This window comes from Mesocricetus auratus, unplaced genomic scaffold (assembly GCF_017639785.1).
Source record: "Mesocricetus auratus isolate SY011 unplaced genomic scaffold, BCM_Maur_2.0 Super-Scaffold_6730, whole genome shotgun sequence".
In the NCBI taxonomy this organism is placed as follows: Eukaryota; Metazoa; Chordata; class Mammalia; order Rodentia; family Cricetidae; genus Mesocricetus; species Mesocricetus auratus.
Window position 1 is genome coordinate 22,787,647 of NW_024429184.1, and position 24,740 is coordinate 22,812,386.

Below are 24,740 nucleotides of genomic sequence, written 5' to 3' on the forward strand. Positions count from 1 at the left end.
GGGTGGTACCTAAGACACTTACAATAGTGTCTTCCTTACTGTAGGTTTGAAAACTCTGCAAAGCAAGCACATGTCACAAAACAGCATTCAAATACAAGGGAAGTTGTAGATCCTTGAATAACTGATGGGGAAGTCCTTCTGTGTATATGTTTGTCTTATTGGTTGGTAAATAAAGCACTGTTGGCCAATAGGGAAGCAAGATAGATGGGAGTCGAGGAGGATTCTGGGTAATATAGCCAAGAGTAGAGAGTCACCATGTGATCCCTGGAGGAGAGGACACATGAGCCTGGTGTTCTTGGTAAGGTAAGAACTTATAGAAATATATATTAGCAGTCATGGGTTAATACTTAAGACAGAACTAGCCAATGATAAGCCCTGGACATTGGCCGACAGCATTGTAACAAATAGAGTCTCTGTGTGTTATTTTGGGGGCTAAAGCGCGACAGGACCCAAGAAGAATTCCCATAACAAAATGGCGCCAGCAACGTGGGTACTAAGAACTTCCACTTAAAACTTAACAAAAACTTAAAAAGGGATTTTAGAAACATAGAAAAGCACCGCTTCTTGGTAGCAGCATTTTCTTGGGCGGGCTCTGTTTTGCTAGAGACAAGCAGAAACTTGTGTGGTTCCTTTAAGGACTGACTGGCATATGTGGCAAAAAAAAAACCACAGGGCTCCTTTAAGAGGACCTGCTAACAATTCAATAGTAGCTGGTCATTGGTGGCATGTGCCTTTAATCCCAGCACTCCAGAGGTAGAGGCAGGCACATTTCCAGAGACAAACCCTGTCTCAGAGAAAATAAATAAATAAATAAATAAATAATAAATAAATAAATAAATAAAAGTAAAAGAAAAAGTAATAAAAAAGCCATGTAAAGATGGAAAATACACAGAGAGTCTGGACACTGTATATTATTTGTTGTCTTTGAATTCTTTTATTGGTATGGAAGGAGCAACAACTGCTAAAAGACATTTGATTATCAATGCTGCTGAATTAATCCAACTTATATATTTTGAAAATGCTTTGACTTCTAAATTTAAATATAATAGCGGGTTACTTAGGAGAAGAATTTCTGCTTTTGTTTCCCCAGAAAATGAAAAGCTGTGAGTTCCTTCTAGACTAATATGGTTTGATGAAGCAAGACCCCCTGAAACAGTGTCCCAAGCAATCCAACATCTAAAACATCTGAGACAATGCAGGCATACAGACTACAAAAACAAGGACCTGACCAGGTTTCTGTGTTTTGTCATGATCTCCATGATATGGACAGCACCCCCAACCAGCAGGAAATAGTTTGGAATGAACAACACTCAAATACCCAATTACTGTTTATACATTTTTGTTTTCATTTAAATGGGGTTGGTTATAAATGGTTAATGATCACAACCAATCTCTTCTTAAATGTAAAGGGGGATTATGGTATAGAAAGGAATACTTTGTCTTGGATTGGATTTTCATTTATTGATACAAATTTAAGGTCAATTTTGTGATATGTATATTTCTCCTTTTATTTAAGTATTGTGTTTATACTGATCTTTTAAAATGTAACGTGTAATTAAATACAGATTGTATATAGTCACCTATAAAAGTCAGAACTTATAGTTAGGTTAGTTAGGTTTTCTAGATATACAGAGATGTATTTGAGATGGACAGATATTCTTCAGACCTTTCAAAGACCTACAGAATACATGGCATTTAGATGATTTAGGGTTTTTCATGATAGTGAGACACAACTACTCCTGAAACACCAATTACGTCTGAGAGGAAGATGGGCATCAAAGAAACTCGTTATGGAGTTTGCTTTCAACATGGCAAGATTAGCCATTTGGGCAAGAAACTGCTCTTGCCTTTACTGTTTGATAGACTGGACATGCAGGGCCCACAGGAAAGTGACTGCTGAACTTGATGGGACAGTCCTAAAGTATTCCTGCTTCATGGAAGAGTCTCCCATACATTCTACAGGACACACACACACAAAAAAAAAATGACTGACAAACTGCCAATGAAGACAGACAGTTTAAAATTTCCTGCTTTGCTGAGAAGTCTGCCAGAAACACTGTGGCCTATTGGCTGAAGATGGATGCCCCAACATTACAGAGGAACTTTGGGTGACTGTCCAGGTAGAAAAATGTCTCTGTCAATTCTAGTGTTTATATATTATCCATCTGTGGTCTTTAATGGAGTTGAAGACAGATAGTTATAATTACACTTTTCCTTAGTTATGACAAAAGATAAGCTACATGTAAGACTTTAGACTCACAAAGATAGGATAGATGATAAAATACTTTCTTTAAATCTTACTAAATGTTAATGGACTAAATATTCTAACTACTTGATAACTGTTCTGTTATATATAATTTGACTATGTTAAAGTTAAAAACTTTCTTTTTATTTTGACAGAAAAGAGAGAATGGTGGGGGAAGTCCTTCTGTGTATATGTTTGTCTTATTGGTTGATAAATGAGCACTGTTGGCCAATAGGGAAGCAAGATAGGTAGGACTAGGAGAGTTAGAGGATTCTGGGAAATGGAGGCACAGTCAGTCACTATGTAGGCCTCAAGAGGAGTAAGAGGTTCAGACCGTTTCTCCGGTAAGAGAAGACCATGTGGAAATACTCAGATTAGCAGTTATAGGTTAATAATTAAGTCAGAGCTAGCCAACAAGAAACCATAGAAAACGGCCAACAGATTTATAATTAATATAGCATCCTGGCATTTGGGACTGATGCAGCTCTGGGACCAGGCTGATGGGAAGAAATCTCATTACAGATAACTTTAGCCTGGATGTAGGAGGAAAATAATGTTCAGTAAGCTCATGCGGATATTAGAGTACTTTTCCACTTAACATATATTAAGTATGCACAAAATTACAACAAAAATATAATCAATATAATCAACATCCACATGAGAAGAATGTCATTGTATGTAAAATAACCTCTGTTTGTTTCCCTTTCACGTTTCCTTTCTGTCTGCCAGTCTCTACACCAAATAGTAATCACTGATGGAACCATGGGTTCCATTCCCTTCAGAACTGAAGGGATAGATTTAGCGAGGCTCAGAAATTTTGAGGAAAGTAGGGAATGAAGGCTTGTATTACGAGTGAAAATTCTAATTTCTATCTTGCATGACCCACAACTAGTTGATTCACAAATCTCTGAGACTATTTTACTAGAAATCTTTGAGTTAATGGGCAAAGAATTCATACATAGCTATTTCCCAAGGTGATTTAATGTGGATATTAGAGAAATGTCAATTCCACACAGCTGTGCAGCTGACTTAGGGTTTTGAGTGGAATTTGGAGTGGGTGAAGCTGGCACAGAAGTCTGGTGTTTTAAGGCCAGAAAGTGAATGCAGCAGCCTTTTTGAAGAACAAAATCCCTATTCAAGTCAGGGTGTTAACTAAAGCAAGCAGGTGTTAACAAAAAACTCCATGAGGTGGGGAGCTAACATATCTATGGCCCTCTGTCCTGTAGACTACTAAGTCAGAATATTTACATTTGGGATTCTGTGTTCTGTCTTACAACTCCTGGCTCATGCAAGCAGAAGACATTCTGGGAATAATCATTTTTAGGAACAAGGCTGTGCAGTATATACTGCACAACTGTTATACTCATGTACTCAGTTGTATATCAGAAGTTGTTGGACAATAGAGCCGATAAGTACAGACCACACCAAAAGAAAGCATGTAAGAAGAGGGGAGGACTTGTTGAGGATAAGGGTTCTAGCAGGAGAGGGAGGGGAATGGGAGTAGAAATGGCTAAAATTTATCATATAAATACATAAAACTATCAGAAAAGCTCTTGTTAAATTTAAAGACACTAAAATTGAAAGTAGAGCACACTGTCATCCCAGAACGAGGAAGGTAGAGGAATATGGATCACAAGTTAAAGACCAACTGGGTCATATAGCTAGACCCTGTGATGAACAAAATAAAGTGAGGGTGAAACAAAGTTGGGGGGCACAATCATTTGTCTCCGTAGGGACAGCAATGTGTACCCTGAGCCTTGAATGAAGGATAAAACAAGCCAGGCAATGGTGGCACATGCCCTTAATCCCAGCACTCAGGAGACAGAAGCAGACAGATACCTGTGAGTTCAAGGCCAGCTTGGTCTACTAAGTGAGTTCCATGACAGACAGAACTGTTACACAGAGAAACCCCATCTCAAAAATAAATAAATAAATAAATAAATTTTAAAAATGAGAACATTGATAGTGAGTGTCTGCACTAGCAATGAAAACCACAAGCGTGCAATGCATTACATGCATTTCTCCTTATCACCCTGCCCACACCCTGGAATGGATAATGATGCCCATTTTACCTATGATAAAACTGACACTTTGAAACACTAAGTAACTTTTCCAAGACCACATTAAGAAAAGCAGCCAGGTCTACCATGAGGCTGCATTGCTGCATAGGGAGAACCGTTGAAGGAAGCCCAAACACAGGAGGAGTCAGATGGCGGGATGTACTGAGGGGCAACACAGTGCAGGTGTTCAGTTAAGCTATTCCCTGCTGAGCACCACATTGCTGACACCCTCCTGCTGTGTGCACACTCAGCTGCTCAAGAATACTTAAACTGAGTGTAACTGACAAGAGAAGGCCCCAACCTAAGGCACGTTGGGATAATTTGGATTTTTCACTATTATATTTTACAGTTGCTAATATTCTGAAATTTAACAGGCCATGGACATTTTCTTTTGCAGGGGGCTAAATTCCAAATAAATCAATAAATTGCAAGAAAATGAGATATAGCATGAGAATAAATGTGTAAGTAGACTTGAATTCAAGAGTTAATGACTTCATCCTTTTTATTCGATCAAAAGTATTTTCTAATTGGCCATTTTACATTAGTCTTCTTGCTAGGGAGCTAGGGATCTAAAAGGGTGAAATCAAACTGACTCAGGCTTCCATTGTGCTTTGTAATAAAACAGGACTGAGTTGAGCATATGCATCGTTCACTAGTGAGCATTTATTAAGATCCCTCTGAGTGCTGAGCTGGAAGATCAGAGGCTCATATCCCTGAACTCAAAGATCACTAAAGGTGAATACACTGATGAACATTTAGAACTGTGATCCAGACCAAGGGATGTACACCCAGGTTAGTTTCTTGACATCCTCTAGAAAGATAAATCATTCATCTGTCCCAAAGTAGGCTAAAGTCCAAACACAGTGATATTTATTAAGGGAAAGCTACAAGTTTCTGTCTAACTGCTAAATTTCAATGAGTCTAAAATGATACATTAGATGTCAGATTTTATTATCCACGGAATGAAAATTCAAGTAATAATGCCCTGGCAATTTGACAGAGGTATAAAATTCAAAAAAATTAATTCAGAATGTTCAATTTCATATATTTAGAGAAAAAATTCAAACCAAAGCTCAATGATCAAACAGGAGAAGGATTATAACAGCAAGAGCAATTTTCCCATTAAAATTACTCAAAGAATATGATCTCAGGACTTAGCTTGCTAGTTAGCATGACATTATGCTAATCACATCGTCTGTCTGGGCCTGTTTCTCATCTATGAAATAAGAGAGATGGACTAAAGGCTCCCTCTTCATCCTTATCAACTTAAATGTGCTAAAGACACCAGTGACTTAGAATTCTAAGCTCAGCAATTTAGAATCACAGCTGAGTGACAAATAGTTGAGCCTTAAATCATAACTTCAGTGGCCTAGTATTGATGAGCTCCCTGGAAAGTGGCAAGAATTCCTGAGGCATAGTCGTGGCTCAGGGGAAAGAAACCAAAATCCAACACAAGATCTGTCTGAAGCAAGGGGGATCACAGGCACAAAAGAGGCTATTCTAGTTGAGTCCCATGGGCTTTATAAAATATACTCTTAACTTAAATATAATGACAGAACTTTGACCTTTCCTTTGTCTCCTCTATCACCTCTCAAGTCCCCTCTCTCCAAGCCCCTTCTTCCAATTATCATTCATATGCATTTATATTTAAATATATCATATATTCTTTATATACATTGTGTTCAAATACAGAAATACAACCTTCTGGGTTTCTTTGCATTGTTTGTGTGTATATCATTCTGGGACTGACCACTTTGAAGTGAACAACCAATTAGGGAGCTCATCCCTGGGTAAAGCTAGTTCTCCTTCTCCCAACAGTCATTAGTTGCCTGTAATACCTTACCCTGGGATGTGACCCCATAAGATATTTCTCTTGTATTAGCATATCATATTGATATTTCCATTGTTCACATCTTGTTTACACAGCTCTTTCTACCAGAGTATTTTTATGTTTTACAAAATAGAAGACATACCTAGATTATGGTACTGTTATCACAAAGCAAAGAATTCATTAACACAAATTCTAAATTAATATTTTATTCCTTCTTACCTGCATTCTTTTTTAACTGATAATTACTGTGTCATAGCTCTTCTTGTTTCTAAAAGACATTAAAACAGCTTACAAAAATGCATATTATGCAGTGAGTTCAAAGAAAACAAACCTGAGACTGAAAGAAACCTCATACTTCATTTCAGCATGTTGTTATCAATTCAGATTTCATTTCTACCCCTCACAGTGATTCACTCTATTAATTATTCTTACTGCTATAACAGTAACATTTCTCTGTAACAAAAACCATTTCTCTGTAATGTAGCAAAGGTCTGTTTTGGCTATGGCTTCAGAGGACTTGGTCCATTATGGTAGGGAAGGCATAGCAGAGTAGCTCAGTGCACATCATAGAAGGGAAAGTGTCAGCCTGATGCTTTCATGCCATCCAAGTCCCCTGCCCATAGGATAATGCCACCCATGTTAGGAGCAGGCCTTTCCACCCTCAACTAATGGTTTCTGAATGTGCCCTCACACACACAATAGAGGTGCATTACAATTCTGTGGGTGAAGCTCAACCTAGTCATATTGACAATGAAAATAAGTCATCACATTCCCCATTGTCTTCCATTATCTTTCTTCAACTGTCCTTTCAAACAAATACTTGAATGGCATGTCCTGTTCTTTCCCTTATACAGTGCAGTGGACCCCCTCTGGGGAAATGTGACTACATGCAAGTCATCTGACCTTGGTATGAACTTTTAGATCTTTCTCTGTAAGCTCCATGTGACTTTACTCTCCTGACAATAGTTCATAAAGCTGACATTTCATATAACAAGAAGATTCTCCTTGTTGCCCTTCAGTTGAGGAGCTTGGAGTCATTAGTAGATGCTCAGGTAACATAAGACAATGAAGAAAAAGAAATGAAGCAGAAAAAAGTAAAAGGAGAATTTCTTAGATTCCCAATTTCTTCCCAAGCCTGATTCTAACTCCTTTATAACACTCAGTTACATGTATTCCTATAAAATCCATGAAACACCTTGAATCCCCCTTATTCATGATTTTCCGGAGCAGTGGCTCTCAACCTGTGCGTTGTAATCCCTCTGAGGTTTAATGACCCTTTTACAGGGGTCACCTACAATAATCAGAAAACACAGGTGTCTACATTATGATTCACAAAAGTAGCAAAATTACAGTTATAAAAGTAGCAACAGAAACAATGTTATGGTTGGGGTCACCACAACAGGAGGAACCTTATTAAATGGCTGCAGCATCAGAAAGGTTGAGAACCACTTTTCCTGCTCTACAGGAAGAAAACTGATAGAATGAATATACATTAAAAATGGAATTGGGCAGTTGGGATTTCTCAGTGGGTAGATGTACTCACTATGTAAGTCTGGGGATCTGAGTTCAATCCACAGTACCCACATAAAGATGGAAAGTGGGAGTCAACTCCACAAAGTTGTCCTCTGACCTCCACATGTATAGTCTGGCAATATACCCATGTACACACACAGATAATAATAACTTTAATTTTTAATTTAAAATGGATTTATTGTGTTGGATTGCATAATATGACATTGGTAGTCAAACAATGGTTATCTTCAGGCTGATACTGGATACTTCAACCATCCCAATCTGACATGCTCACATTGGAAGGTGAAAGAATCTAGGTTCCAAAGTCAGTGAAGGTTAGCAACCACCCTAGCAGTAATACGGGGGATGCAAACACCAACAAGAAGTTCAGGTGAGCAGGCAAACAAAGTTCTGCTTTCCCCTTAGCTCGGACCTCTTTATAGCTGCTCCCACACACACCATATAAAGTGCTGCTGACCTCAGGGGAGGGCATTCATCCCTCAGTTCGGTTAAAGTTCCTAGTAAATCCCTCAAGGACTAGCCCAGGGGTGTGTCTCCTCATTGATTCCAAATCCAATCAAATTAACAACCAGAATTAACTATCCCACTCTCTACCCCTCCACTTAAATGTGTCCTTTTTGGGTTCAAACAGCTCTTAATTGATTAAGCCCTGGTCTGTATCTTTGCCTTGTCCTCCATCTACCTCAGGTCTGTGCACTAGAAAGTTTCCTCTAGACACCCCTTCCTAGTTCCCTTACCTGAAGAAGTACCTACTCTCTCCATCCTATGACATTCTACACTATCTAATGGAGATATTTAAGTCCTACACACATAATTATCCATTCTGTTTTTGCAATAGGTTCTCACTATGAGAGGGAGGAGCAATGCCTTATTCATTATTGTCTTGACACATACCAAGCATAGCAGCTGTCATCCTTCACCTGTTAACAGGATAGATGAACTGATGAGCATCATTTGTCCATTCTCTACTACTCTGTAAATCCCTAAACCTCCTGCCTTCAGCTGGTATTACAGGAGATTTGATCAGCAAATTTACCCAGTTAGTGTGAACAATGTAGATAGACAAATGAGATAATTGTGGTACAGAAATTTATGCCTGGTCCAGAATGATATCATTGGGTTGTCAATATTGATCATGTTTAATCAGAAAATTGCCAGATCTCTGCTCTTGATGGGGCTGTGTGGGCATCACCTAGAATCAGGGGCATCTGTAGTCTGTGTAAGAAGCCTGTTCTCATCTGAGAAAACTTTGCCTAATTCAGAGCCTTCCAGGAACTCACATCTTCTTCTCCACCAAACACTCTTCAGTTGTTATGATGAGGGAACTGCTGGTGGATAGTTCCTAGTGTTATTAAAATTGTGCTAATGTATTTTAATTCCTGCCACGTGAAGGGGACTACTAGAGTTGATTTAGAGTAGGGTTAAAAATGCAAGTTATAAGAAATAATCTCTTTTGAACAGAACATCATTATCTGAGCTGCATTGTGACTTTGAGGGGAAAGTTATTAACTTGTCAGTTACCTTTGTCACATTCAAGAATCCCTTTAGCCATTCATGACCCTACCAGAGATACCCTCTGACTTTCCAGAAGGAAACACAGCTATAATCATTGTGTTTGTGTCATGCATTCAGTTTCTCAAAGGGCAGGTGACATTTACAGTGTGGTTTGCTATTTGAGCTGTCTGCATTTATGTTAATCCACTATCAGTTCAGGGGGAGTGAGGACTGGGCCATTCTGTAATGATGGTAGAAGGCCAGAGTGGCAGAAATGTTGTATTTTGAGCATCCATGGTTCGAAATGGCCACACATCAGTAGCTATTCTGTTCACCGTGGTGTTCTGCCATAAATGCATCACGTTTGCAGTTACTAGTAAATAAGCCTCAAGCATCAGACAGTTCATCAAGAATAAGCCACAGGTTAGAACTCTTCATATCTACAGCATTTACTTACCAGTGATTACCAAGAATTCTTCAATAGGGAGCATGCAAGAACTCATACATACTTCAGAAGGCATGTTAGGAGAGCATAATTCACTGTCTCTCACACAAATAACTAATTACCACATCGTCTGTGATTTGAAGGTTACCTTTTATCTGAAAAGGACAGGTTTTATAGTGGTGGTGATAGGAAGATTTGAAAAAGCTCCCCTCACTAACTTACTAAATTCCTTTCAGTCACGTGGGATGGGAAGAAGAAAGTACAGACAACAGGAAATCACCATTAGTACTGCTGTCCTGAAACAACCAGCCACTTTTTATATTATTTCAACCATTTTGTTATAGCTCAATATATAGTTAATATGAATGATTAAGTTGTATGTTTTAACCTAAAATAGTGTTATACCACTATGCTATTTCATAATATGCTTTCCTTTTTTGGTTAATAATATAGAATGGCTATTTATCTGACCCTGACTCAGAGTTTAGCTCATTATTTTATAGAGGGATAGCTAATAAATCTTATCCACTTCATGAGATGTGACATATTTGTCACCACTACCTAACTCTATTATAGCAAGGAGCAATCATGGACAATGAATAAATGAACCTGGCTAAGTTCTGATAACTTTTTCTACCACAAAACAAAGTCTAGACATATTGTGTATAGATTGGAAGACTCAAAATAATAAAGTTATCAGCTACACTCCCTGTAGTTACTACCTTACTGTTTGTATTTTCAAGCTCAAATAAGCATAATTTAAAATTCTTCTGGTTTTTATACCAAAAAAAATTTATTTCATTTGTGGTGTTTTAATTTCAGATATCGTAAAAAAAATTATGAACTCACTAACCATTCATCATGGTCTTTTCTGTGTTGGCCAGAATAATTTAACTAAGGTGGCAACTTACAGTTTCAGAGGTGTAGTCCATTATCATCATGGCAGGAAGCACGGCAGTGTGCCAGCAGACATGGTGCTGGAGAAGGAGCTGAGGATCTTACATCTTATCTTGCAAGCAACAGGAAGTGATCCGAGACACTGGGTGTGTTGAGCATATATGAGACCTCAAAGTCTACCCCCACAGTGAGACACTTCTTCCAGCAAAGCCACACCCACCCCAACAAAACCACAACTTTTAATAGTGTCATTCCTTTGGGTGGCCATTTTCTTTTAAACCACCACAGATGGACAGCTAGGTTGTTTCCAGTTTCTTGCTATTATGAATAGAACACCCATGAACAATGTCTCTAGATTAGGATCAGCAATATCTGTAGACTATGGTGTGGAATCATTTGGGCATATTCCCATGAGTGATATAGCTGGGTCTTGAGGTGGACTGATTCCCAATTTTTTACTATATCGGATAGTGGCTGTAGAAGTTTGCACTCCCACCAGCAATGTAGGAATGTTCCCCTTGCTCCACATCCTCTCCAGCATGAACTGTAGGCACTTAATGCTATGAACTTGCCTCTAAGAACCTCTTTCATTGTGTCCCTAAAGTTTGGGTATGCATTGCATTTGTTTTCATTGAATTCTAGAAAGTCTTTAACTTCTTTTGTAATTTCCATCTTGACCCATTTTTCATTCAGTAGAGAGTTATTAAGGCTCCATGAGTTTGTAAACTTTCTATTGTTTCTGTTGTTGCTGATAACATGCTTTAATCCATTTGATAAGATGTGAGTCATTATTTCAATTTTCTTTGTTCAGACTTTCTTTGTGGTTGGGTATGTGGTCAGTTTTGGAGAAAGTTCCATGGCATTCTGAGGAGAAGGTATATTCTTTTGTGTTTGTGTGAAACGTAATGCAACTATCTGTTAGGTTCATTTGGTTTATAACATCTGTTAGCTCCAGCCTTCTTTGTTTAGTTTTTGTCTGGATGACCTGTCTATTGGTGATAGTGAGGTTTTGAAGCTTCCCACTGTCAGTGTGTGACGGTCTATATTTTATTTAAGCTATAGTAGTGTTTCTTTTACAAATTTGGTTGCCCTTGTGTTTGAGGCATAGATGTTAAGAATTGAATTTTATCTTGGTGGATTTTTCCTTTGATGAGTATGTAGTATCCTTCCCTGTCTCTTCTGATTAGTTTTTGTTTGAAGTCTATTTTGTTAGTTATTAAAATGGCCATACCAATTTGCTTCTTAAGTCCATTGTTTTGGAAATCATTTTCCAGTGAAAAGTCAGCTGGTTTTCAGTTTTTCGTTGGCCCAATATTTCCTTGCTATGCTCCCTTCCCTATATTTTGGAATGGTAATATATATCCTGTGCCATTACATATTGGAATTATGTGATCTGTTTTTTATTTTTATTTTATAAGGATTGCAGTTAAGAGATTTCAAGGATTTCAGAAAAAAACTTTGACTCTTGGAATTTTAAATATTGTTGAGACTGTTATAGACTATGGGGACTTTTGAAGTTGGGCTGAATTCAATTTTGCATTATGATATGGCTACAAGCCTTTGAGAACCAGGGAGTGGAATGTGGTGGTCCAAAAGAAAATGCCCCCAAAGGGAGGAGATAGGAGGTGTGGTTTTGTTGAAGTGGCCGTGCCCTTTCTGGAAGAAGTGTGTCACTGTGAGGGTGGGCTTTGAGGACTAAACCTCTGAATGTGTAAGTCACCACCTCAATTAAATCTTTTCTTCTTTGTATGAGTTGCTGCGGTTATGGTGTCTGTTCACAACAATAGAAAGCCTAGCTAAGACACCTTCAGTCAATGAATAGATAAATAAAATGTGATGCATTTATACTATGGAGCATTACTCAGCAATTTAAAAAATTCATGAAACTTACAGGATGGGACTAGAGAAAAGAATCCTTGGTGAATTCTGGGATAACCAAGCTACAATCCATAGATTCAGAGAGGTTAGGTATAGGAAGGGGCTGGGGGGAAACAAGGATCTCCCTGGGCAGGGGAAATGGAATAGATTTTATTGATGAACTGGGTTGGGAGGTACAAGAGCAGGAGGATCAGGTGGAGAGGGGGAGGGAAGAGTAGATTAAGGGAGGGAATTCAGGAGACACAGTTAGAACTGAAGGGTACTTGAGGGGTAGTTTAGAAACCTATTACAGTGAAAAATCCCTAAAATATTTGAAAGTGATCCCAATGAAGTCTCCAAATAATCAGGGAGATGAAGTCCCAACTGACCATCTCTTGTCACTAAATGAAGCTTCCAGTACCAGGATGGATTATATCCAACTACATTGTTAGCCAAAGGGGTCCCATATAAAGCCTCAAACAACTCAGGCCGTTGCCAAGACAGTAGGTTGCTCTCTGTAAACTAAAAGCAAGGCCCCATTTCTGGAGGCAACACCCAAACAACTCACTAGCCATTGAGAGGCAAGCTGGTACCAGCATAGATTCTTCAGTGTTCTAGTATCCTTGGTATGGGAAGGTACTCTTCAGGCTACCAAGAGAGAGATGTAAAATCCAACCCAACCACAAAATCTTTGATTTACAATCTTTCCTACTTACAAACTAGATTAAGGCAATGGTAGCACAAAGCTTGTGGGAGTAACCAACCAATGTCTGATTTGACTTAAGGCACACTTAAGGCCATCTGAAAAAGAGCAGGCAGAAGTTAAGCTCAGTTTTTTCCCTTATTTTGATGTTGTACAAAGTGTGTTACTGGTAATATATTACAAGGGTACTAATATTTGATTTAAGGGAACGAGAGATAAAGTCCTACTGACTTAAAAACATTTGTATACATAACACTAGCTAAAGAAACAAATGACTTTCTCATTTAGAATGTCATCATTTGCTATTTAGAGAAACACTTTTTCATTCTTATATGTTCACTGTACATAGTGATAACTTTCATAACGATAAATGTTACCAGGAGTGTTTTAATTTTTACTATTTATTTTTGAGAATTTCAAACTTGTGTGAAATGAAATGTTCTCTCTACAACAATTTTCCCCCTCCAAATCCCCTAAATATCCCCTTCACAACTTCGTGTCATTTTTTTGATAACCCCCTAAGTCTAATTAGTGCTTCCCATATGTACATGGGTATAAGAATAACCATTGGAGCATAGTAAGCCTATACCAATGGTCACATCTTCAAAAGAATAGTCTCCTTCGAGGCACATTTTCTAAGATAGTGTCATATTATCTAGCCCAGGCTTGCTTTGAATTTATGATCCTCCTGCCTCAGCCTCCCAAGTGCTGTGATTACATCAGAGCACCATCATGCCACCCTCCACCTCCACCCCAACTAGAGACTCTTATTTTTACAGAAATTTTGAATAATAGGCTCAGGTTGAATAAAAAATCTCACCATTCACATTTTTTAGACAATTGACTTATAGAGACAGTTTTACTGCTCATAAAGATTTATATGATATATTTAACTACTTATAAATACTGGAGTCATAGTAGATCGTCAATCAATGTTATTCTGGGTCATTATTTCTATGTCTAATATATGTGCATGCGTGCATGCGTGTGTGTGTGTGTGTGTGTGTGTGTGTGTGTGTAAATAGGTATTAGAATCCCAAGACACTCATGGATTTGAAAATTTTTTATACTTGCTACATAGGTGAAATTTTAACCTCATGGTAAATATGCTTAGAGCTACATTGAGTCATGCAACCATCATATTTTTTCTCCTATACTTGCATCTATCCATTTCCTTTCCTTGAGCCAGTGGGCAATAATGTGTGAAAATAAATATCTTCATTGAAGGAAGATTGGCATCCTACTGTCTGCATCGTGAGCCACGGGATATACTACTGGTCAGTGTTTTTTGAAGTACAGCACTGGGCTGCTTTGCAGTCAGAAGAGGAAGAATAACCTACAAAGTTTGCCACAGGGCCCAAAAGTCTCCAGCATCAGAGAGGTCAATATGTAATCAACAGGTAAGGAAGAAACTAAAAGAAACATCAGCAGGAGGGAAACCATTGACAAATCACTTCAGACTTAGGACATGGCCACTGGGTGTTTGTTGAGCTGGGAGTCTGCAGCAGTTGAGTATTTCTGACCATTTTTATAATAGTGGTATTTTTCAAAGAAATCATATTAAAAATGGAGAACTAGACTGACAGGGTTTTCTGAGGCCCACCAGTACTTAATAATTTCTCCAGAACTGAGGTTCAGAGATGAAAGTCTCCCCACCTCTTTCACAGAACAACTTGGCACATCTAGAAAGGTAGCCAATACATTTCTGATGCAGTAAACCACTTGGAAACAGTGGATTACAGAAGAGACATCCCAAGACTTAACCGGAGCATTTTCTACACCCACATTTCCTGCCAAGATGGTACCTATAGAAGTTTATGACATATTTTAGATGTGGAATTGGACCAAACCCTTGTTTGAAAGATGCAGTATCCTTACCACAGCAAGTGATGCACAGTAGGTACAGTTAGTCTTCCGTGTGTGCCTTCAATATTTGTGACGCGAACCACCTAACACATATACGTGAACATATGTCACATGTTCATAGACTCAGCTCCATGGCTTCATAGCAAGTTTCATGCCTGGGACACCTAGCAAGAATAGTACTCTTTCCAGAAAACAAAGGAAAATAAGCAGGTTTGTGGGAGTGAGAATTGTATGCTTAGAGACCTAAATGCTTTCCTGAAGATGGGGTATCACCTTGAAGACTCTAAACTTAAGCACATTTTAAATACTGTTTGGTGAGTGACCTGATTTTTTGGACCAGGTTTATTCTGTACATTTCATGATTAAACAGTAAACTCGAAATTTTAAGGCACTAAGCCAGTGTTAGAAAATTCCTGAATGCCTTTCTTCTCTGGTAAGTGCCTGCATGTCTTTCCTCATATCCTAGACCTGAAATCTCAGCTCCAGTAATTGCTTCAATAACTTCCCTGTTCTATCAAGAGAAGGGCTTGTAGCTGGGGTCATGGCCTCTTCTTTTCGCTTTTGCTTGTAAAGAAGAACAAAGCACATATTTCAGATTTCAATTATAAGCACTCCTGCTTGACCTTGCCAGTTCTGAAGCCACAAAATGATTCCTCTCTGTAGTTCATATTTCTCCTTTTAAAAAAAGCAAATGAGAGTCAATTGGTAGGAACATACAGTGGAAAAAACAAACAAAAAAGAAAACTAGAGTGAAAAATCAAGACTACCTCTAACAGCAGGTGCCAAACAGAAATAATCCTGGTTAATGATCTAACTTCCAAATATACTGTATGCTTTTTAGCAAAGCAATAACAATGGTGGGAAAAGTAAACACCCACACCCTTACAAAGAATGCATTCTAATCCTAATAGGACTGGAGATGAGAGGTAGTGAAAAAGAAGAAACTTCCGTAATACTTAGACTTCTCCTCTGTGCTGGGCACCTCTGCATAGACTTTAATATTCAATTTTCTTTAACCTCAAGAAAATATTTACAGTTTGAAGAAAATTTAAGCCTGTTGGAAACTTAGTTTAGGACTTATTAGTTAGTTACCCACAATGAAAACATTTGTAATGTTCCTTAAAAAAAGAAGCAGCCAACCATGGTGGAGCAGGCCTGTAACCCCAGCTACAAGAAAGCAAGCAGGAAGAATACAAGGCCAAAGCCTGTGTAGGCTACAGTGTGAGTTCTAGGTCAGCCTGGCAACTTAGTAAGAAACCTGTCGGAAGATAAAATTTTTGATAAAAATGACTAGCGATTTTCGCAGTGGTGGAGTGCTTGCCTAGAATGCACAAGACCCAGGTTCAATTCCTAGCATAAGTAAATAGTACTTCTGTTCATAGTGATATTCTATAAAATCAAAGCTACGCCCACATTTCGGAGGGTTCATAGATCCAGATAACTTGTTGCTAAGGCACTACAGCCAAGTGGTGAGGATGAACAGCTGTATAAGAAGGGGAACATGTAAGTGGAATCTGGAAATTTCACACACAGGCTCTCGTATGTTCTACGCCGCTTGTGAGAGGTTCTCCAGAACACACTCTTCTACCAGAAACAAATGAACAAAACTTGCAGTCTGTGCACCATGGTCCTGCTCAAGACAGCCTGTTAGAGAGGTGGTGCCCATGGAAGACCAATCTCTTAGGCATCCTGTATCTTCTCAGGAGTGCTGGTCTGTAACAAGTCGCATTGTTTGCACAGGCTGGGCAGAGGCTGCTGGTAAGGATTTCACCGACAGCCTGTCTCACAGGTGCCAGCCTAAGACCACCTCATAAGACAAGCTTTGCAAAGACCACTATTTCATGTGTGCTATGGTAACTCCTTTCTGCATAGAGCTACCGTAAGTCACTGCTTTCATATCTACTCCACATATATAGCTACCCTCAACCACCATATCATCTTGAATCCAGTGGAACCATAGATTAAAATATGTAAAGGTAAATGATCTTAAAAAAAAGCTGGGCTTGCAAAATAAACTCCATCAACCAGAAACAGCATAACGATGTAGAGCTAAAAATGCTGCTGAAACACAATATGTAACTAGAATAAACATTAAAGAACCCACCAGTATTCAAATACACCAAAGCATAAATTCAAAAATATATTTATGGAATGTTAGATGAGTATTGAAAATCTGCCTATTTTCAGGTAGCCTGCAAGTGAAAAAAAATTGATACCACTCAATTTAGAATATGGGTTAGTGTGACTCACATAATACATCAGGGGTATTTGCGCAGATTGAACTTAGGTAGAATTAAATTAAACTCCTAAACTTAACCAAATGAACAAAGCCTACATGGTTCCATAATCATTCAAGTTTAACCCTCAAGCAGTACCAACTATCAGACCTGGGCTCTAACAAGCAGCTCTGTCTAAAACAGAAATCTGTCAGACAGTGAAACTTATCATCAAATATAGCAGTGAGCACATGAAATGTGCTTTGTGCAACTAATGAACTGAGTTTTTATCTTACCTCGTATTGGCTCTTTTGAATTTAAATAGCTAATACACAACCGCCCCTTCAATGTTGGAAACATGTTCTATTCTACATGCTGCCTCATTTTCTTCCATCACATGAGTGTCTTTAAAAACACGTCAACACACCAACTGCTTGTGAATGCCTATGTCTGTGGGCAGGGTTGCCTGTGTGTCTGTCCATCTCTCTGTCAAAAGCATTGCCAAATATACACACCTAGCTATGAGATTAGAAAACTTTCCATAGTCCTTTCAATCATTCTGGCTCCCACCAGCCCCTCCGACTGGTAATGACACATCAAAACAACTATAGCCACAGCTCACCCTGTCAAATTCAAGGGCCAAGCCAAACCTGAATGTCCACCTGCTCAATAATTCACCACTGAACACATTAATGTTTTCTTAGAAAAAAGAACAATGGGAGGAAAAGGAGGCCATGCTGGGTGTCAAGTTCCAGGAAAGTCTAAACTGTATGAATATTAGTCTCATTACTGCTTCTCTTGCAGTTGTCTTTAAAACATAGAACAGACTTTTCTTTTTTTTTCTTTCAAGACCCTGAATTATTATGAAACGAAAGATTCATCAGGACACCATCTGAATTCTAAAAATAAAGTGGTACTGACATGCTGAAACACTAGACCAGGTTGTGATGACTCAGCTTCAGAGTCGCTGTAATTTGTGTGCTAGCTTCATAGAGTGCCCTGAATGTTTCCGGTAAGCAGGCACTGTGCTGAGCACAAAGACGGTTTGAAACCCCTGATCAAGACCAGGCACCTGGAATGAATAAACCCTTATGGCAGGCGTCAACACACTGCATTCCTAACTAAAATTTGTAATCAGCAAACTTATACACAAAATTTTGCTTATAACTATGTTCAGTGGGAATATGTACAGAAGCTTTTCAGTGAGAGAGGGCCATAGAATTCATCCTTCTGTCCCTAACAGGCACTGACTAAATGTAATGTAGTGTCTTGAGTAGGATCCTGGAGCAGTAAAACCTGAAGAAAGCCTGGCATTCATTTAATAGTGTGTAATACATTAGTTTGAACAAATGCGCCATCGTAACATTATTATAGGGGACAAGAAATCACAGGAAGGCTTTTCTTTGTTGTCTTAACAACCTTTCTATAAATCTACAATTATTCAAAATTTAGAAGTTTGTTACCAAAGAAACAGAACGACAAACAGGAGTCTCCAACCTCCCACCCACCCCCGCCGCCCGTGTCACCCAGTGATCAGCTAACTGGATTTGAAGACTTCTATAGGAAGGGTTACAATGACTTGTATGTTCCCCTAGAATCTCCAATAACTCCTCTTGGTAGCTGATGATCAGTTGAGACGGTTTGATATTCTGCCTCAAAATATTTGCCTCCAGGGGCAACTCTCGCACTTGTTCCATAAAAATGTATAGCAAGGTGGCAGGTGCCTCTCCTAATGGCACCTCCAGGCTGTGCTCAGCTTTGCTCAGGGGCACCTTTTTGAGAGGCTAGGATATAGACACATCTTCTGATCCTTCTTTCTTTGAATTCTGGTCTGTGCTGTGTTTTCACGAGTCCAGTCATAAATACCTATATGCCTTCATACTTATGTTTGAATGTTCTTTTCTGAACATGTCCTTATTTTCTTGCTGACAGAACAAGTTTGAGTGACTTATCTTTTCAAAGTTGGCAATCAAAGGAAGTGGGTAGGTTATCAAGGACACAGAAATGAACACAGAAAACCAAACCTGATTTGTTCCCCCAAACTACTCCACAAACTAACATTATTTAATTTTTTCCTTTTTTTATTTTTTGGTTTTATGAGACAGGGTTTCTCTGTATTGTTTTGGAGGCTGTCGGTCCAGCTGGGCCTCAAACTCACAGAGATCCGCCTGCCTCTGCCTCCCGAGCGCTGGGATTAAAGGCGTGCGCCACCAACGCCCAGCGTCCTTTTTTTATTTTTAGAAACACTCTTATTTACATATCCATCCCCCCATTCCCTCACCCTCCCATTTTCCCACGCTTCCCACCGACCCCACAACCCACCCACCACCCACTCCCCAAGGATAGTGAGACCCTCCACAGGGGATCATCAAAGTCCATCACATCATTTAGGGGAGGGCCCAGGCTCTCCTTTCTGTGTCTGGACTGCAATAGTATCCCTTCATAGGGAAAGGGCTCCCAAAGTCCATTTGTGACCTAGGAATAAACCCTGGCTCCACTGTTAGAGGTCCCATAGACTGCCCTGGCCTCCTAGCTGCACCCACATTCAGAGGGCTTGGTTAGGTCCAGTGCTGGTTTGCCCGCTTTACCACTAGGGGCTGTGTGCTCTCATTAGGTGGGGTCAACTGTTTCTGTGGGTATTTCCAGTTGCATCTGGGTTTATTTGGTCATCTCTCCTCACTCTCCACAGCTGGATTCTGGGAGTAGGGCTCAACTGTGGGTGCCTGTTTCTGATTTGATCAGCTACTGAGTCAAGGCTCTAGAAATGGTAACCAAGGTAGTTACCAATCTCATTATAGGGGAAGGGCATCAAAGGCAGCTTCTCCACCACTGCCTAGATTCTTAGTTGAGGTTATCCCTGTGAATACCCGACCATTTCCTCTGTGCCAGACCTCTCTCCAAACCTGTACTGGTTGCCTTTATCGAGGCATCTTCTTTCGTGCCCTCCTCTATTCCTCCCCTGTCTCAGTTCTCCTGTTCTCCTCCCCCCTACTCCCCTTCTCCTCTTTACATCTCCCTCCTCTCTCCCCACCATGCTCCCAATTTGCTGAGGGTTTCTTGTCCTCCTCCCTACCATTGTAATTTTAATGTAACAGAATTTATGGAGACAAATGTTCAAGTATAAATATGTATATGTGCTTATTCAGAAAGTAATATGCACATAAAAATTCCAACTATGTCCACACTGATTTTAAGTGTCCAAACATATTCTTGTAAGTAACAATTATCAGCAATTATGAACAAAAAATCAATTTATCTCTGTGTGTAAAATTGGGGTGAAGAACTTTGGGTGTCCATCCCACAATAAGGGATGCTCTCTCAGCCTGGACTCTTGGGGGGAGGGCCTAGGCCCTGCCCTGAATGAAATGACAGACTCTGGAGATCCTCCATGGAGGGTCTCACCCTCCCTGGGGATCGGGGTGGGGATTGGGTGGGGGGTTGGAGGGTCTGGTGGGGGAGACAGAGGAGGAGGGGAGGGAGAGGGAGCTGGGATTGACATGTGAAGCAAGCTTGTTTTTAAATTTAAATTAGAAAAAGGTAATAAAAACTTGGAGTGAAGATGAAGGCTTTGAAAACTAAAAATCTGCAGTAATGCCTATAGAGAGTTCTTGCTTGCTAACAGAGGCATTAGCTGGACTACCTAATGAGGAACAGGGCTTTATCTCCACAATCTCCAAGGCTGCTGGAGGTTTTCCACATTGGCACAGACAAGCCTATACAAGACCTCATCATGCTGTGAACAGGTTTTTAAATAATGTGCGAGAATTCGGAGGCCATAAACCACTTAGTGCTCTCATATGACAAATGAGAGAAGAAAATTCAATTCCCACTCTAAGAATGCAATAGAAGCACTGCAGGGCCAATATTCCAATTGAATGAACAATTTCAAATTTGGACAACGGACTTTTTGAAAGGACAAATCCATCTCCTTTGTGTAAATGTAGGGTTCAGAGCATCTTCACACAGTTTCACGAGCAAGAAGTCAGTACATGTTTCTGGAGTGGAGAAAAAGAAAGAAGAAAATGGTTAAAAGCAGAGTACCACCCACGTCTCGGGCAACCTGCTGCAAAGCTTCCCAGAGTCCTGTGACTGCTATCTTTCCATTGATCACTGGCAAAAGGGAATGGCTTCTCCATTTTCTTGATGATCTCATTGAAGTAAAAGTTTTCAGACTTCCTGAGACACATTCCACAAGGAAGTAGAGTTTCTTTCAGCATTGAAAAACAGAAACTCCTCTTCTATGGCCCTCACTGCATTCTGATTACAATTTAAATTACTTGACAAAATACAGAAGGTAAACCAGGCAGTGGTGGCACATGCCTTTAATCAAATGTATATGGGATTTATATAATATATATTGATTATATTATGTATAGTAACCCCCTTACTACCATGAAAAGTAAACATAGGATGGTATAGAGAAAGTCATCACATAGAAAAGGAAATGACATAATGAATAAATGTTAATTTGGGTGACCAAACTACAAAACAAGCATCACATTTCTGGCCAGAGGAACAGGATATGCAAGTTCCTGATGTCGGAGAAGGTGGGATGAAATTTCAGTGGGGAAACAGCAGTGATACTCTTCACTGAAGATGATTCACACAGGTATTGGCTTTCCTAAGGAGACTTAGGAGCCCACACAAGGATGGGACACCCAAGTCAGGGGAGCAATGGCTGTTTGATTAGAACTAAGACTCCAATCACAATTCAAATCATAGAACACCTGAGAGACACAGGAAAGAAAAGAACCAAAGTCCTGCGCCAAGGAACAGAGATTTGAGCCACCTCCCAGAGACAATGTAAGGAAATGTGTGCTGGAAAATTGACAAATCCATCATGCACTGAACAACAAGAATAACTATCACTGTCTAGAACAGAGAACATTAGCAAAGATACAGAGGTACAATACAAATGATGGCAGTTCCTCAGGAACTGGAACAACCATGATACTGATGCACTCATCCATGGAGCTTCAAAGCACACGGGGCTCAAGGACAGAACAAAAGAGAAACAGGAGAAACCTCGGTTATATTTAGAGATGTTAGCACTCCATCCTCAGCAGCCACAGAACAAGGTGACAGTATCCAACAGGATATTGTCATGGTTGATCTTAATTTGGCAACTTGACTAGATTTAGAATCTCATAGGAAATGACCCAAGGGTATGTCTGTGAGGGGCTTCTGATGAGCTGTAACTGAGGAGGAAAAACCCACCCTGAATGTTGCAAATGCACTCCCTGTGCTGGAAGCCATGGCTAATTAGAGAGGAAAATGAAGCTGAACACCAGAATTCATCTTTACTTTCTGGCTGTGATGTGACCAGCCACATCACACTTCTGCTGCCTTGACAGACTGCACCCTTAATGTGATCCAAAATAAACCCTTCCTTAGGTTGTTTTTGTCATGTGCTTTGTCACAGCAACAAGAAAAGTAGCATATGTACCTGTGTGTGTGTGTGTGTGTGTGTGTGTGTGTGTGTGTGTAGGACATGATCAACTAATTTGATACAATCGACAATATATAGAACACTCCCAACATTAGAACATACCTTATTTTAGATTCACATGAAACTATTATCAAAATAGACTATATTCTAACCCATTAATAAATACCAATATAGTTCTCAAAAATGTGAATCTTATAAATAGATCCATTGGCTCTGATGGAATTCAACTAAAAACATTAGCAAAAATAGGTCTAGACAAGCCCTAAGTATTTGAAAATTAAACAAGTATCTCTAAATACTCCACAGTTCAAAGTGACAAAGGAATTATAAAATATTTAATTGGAGAAAAAGTAAAATACAATATCAGGATGGTGGGAAGAAGGTTCAGTGGTTAATAGCATCTGCTGATCTCCCAGGACACCCAAGTTCAGCTCCCAGTACCAACACAGAACAACTCACAACCACCTATAATGCTGGATCCAGAGGCTCTGATTTCCTCTGGTCTCTGTTGGCACCTGCCCACAGACAGACAGACAGACAGAAACACACACACATGCACTCACAGAGACAGATAGAAGGAAATTTAAAAATAATTTTAAAATTAAATGCTACATCAGAATTTATAGATTTTAAGCCATATTTCAAGGAAACTTTATATGCGGTATTTATTATATTTAGCAAAAATGGAGAAAGATTGCAAACAAATTACCTGTTTTTTTCTGTCAGTGTTAACAAATCACAGTAAACTAAATTCAAAACATGTAGAAAGAAATGGTAATAGTATATAAAGCTGAAGTATTCCATAAAACCAAAAATGAGCTCTGAAAAAAGTAAAAAAAACTAGTAAGCCTCTAGGCTGACTAAATAATAAATACATATATCAGTAACAAAGAGGTGTTGTAAGGAAAGATTCAAAAGCTATTAAAAAATGAGAAGATATTCCACTGGAATTGTGTACACAGAAGCTAACTCAGGTGACCTGACACCCATAGCAAAACACCGATGCACATAAAATAATGATAAATAATTTTTTAAAAATCTATAGCTCAATATCCCTCATGAAAGTAGTGAAAAGAAGTGGTCAGGCCACAGCTTCATTGATCACGAGGGAGGCTTACTGCCAGAGTTGTGCTACATTTGTAGCAGTGTAGAAACTGAAGAGACGGTTCAGCAGTTAGGAGCACTGACTGCTCTTCCAGACGACCCAGGTTCAATTCCCAGTACCCACATGGCAGCTCACAACTGTCTGTAAATCCAGTTCAAGGGGACCTTAACTGCTCACACAGACATATATGCAAGCAAAACACCAATGTGTAAATCTAGCAGTGTAAGCTGGGCATGTCTGTACACTCCTATAGTGTGAGCACTCAAGAGGGTGAAGCTAGAGGAATGTAATTTTGAAGACAGCCTAAGCTATCTAGTGAGTTCCAGGCTAGCCAAGTCTGAGATACATAGAAAATCCAGTGTCTAATAAAAGGAAAAGAAATCTAGTAATATATAAAAAGATACATGACCATATTGTGTCATGACCAAGAGAATCTTATCCCAAGAGGACAAGGCAGTTCAATGTTTGGAAATCACTTTATAGTACCATTTTAGTAGAATAACATGCCAATTTGCTTTTTTAAAGGAATTATAGAACCAACTTACTATAGAGATCTCCATTATCTAGTTCATAGGAAAGAGAACACGCAAAGTCAAATGTGCATGGAATTATCCACTTAATACCCTCTTGCCTTAGAGTATTCATATAGTGATGTTGTCTTGTTACCAGCTGTTTTAGTTTATCTGTGGCACATCCTTCCCTATTGCCCACTCTCATTCCCTGGGCTGGTAGAAAACAGTAAGAAGTGAGACACATACACCATGATAACCGCTTTCTAGATACTTCAGCACCTTCAGGAGTCTCACTCTCTGTGCTTGCTTGACACTCCTCTTAACAATATTAACACGTCCCGGACCTCTAAATGATGATGCTTCATGTGCAAGAATTCCCACTGGGAAATAAATAAGGAAGCATTCAAGATTGTTCAGATATGTCAGTTGTATTGTTCTCTGTTACATGACCCTGGGAGTTGCAGCTGCACTGATCGCTAGGGAGGCTCACTGCCAGAGGTGTGCTGAGCCTGCACAATCTGGCCTCA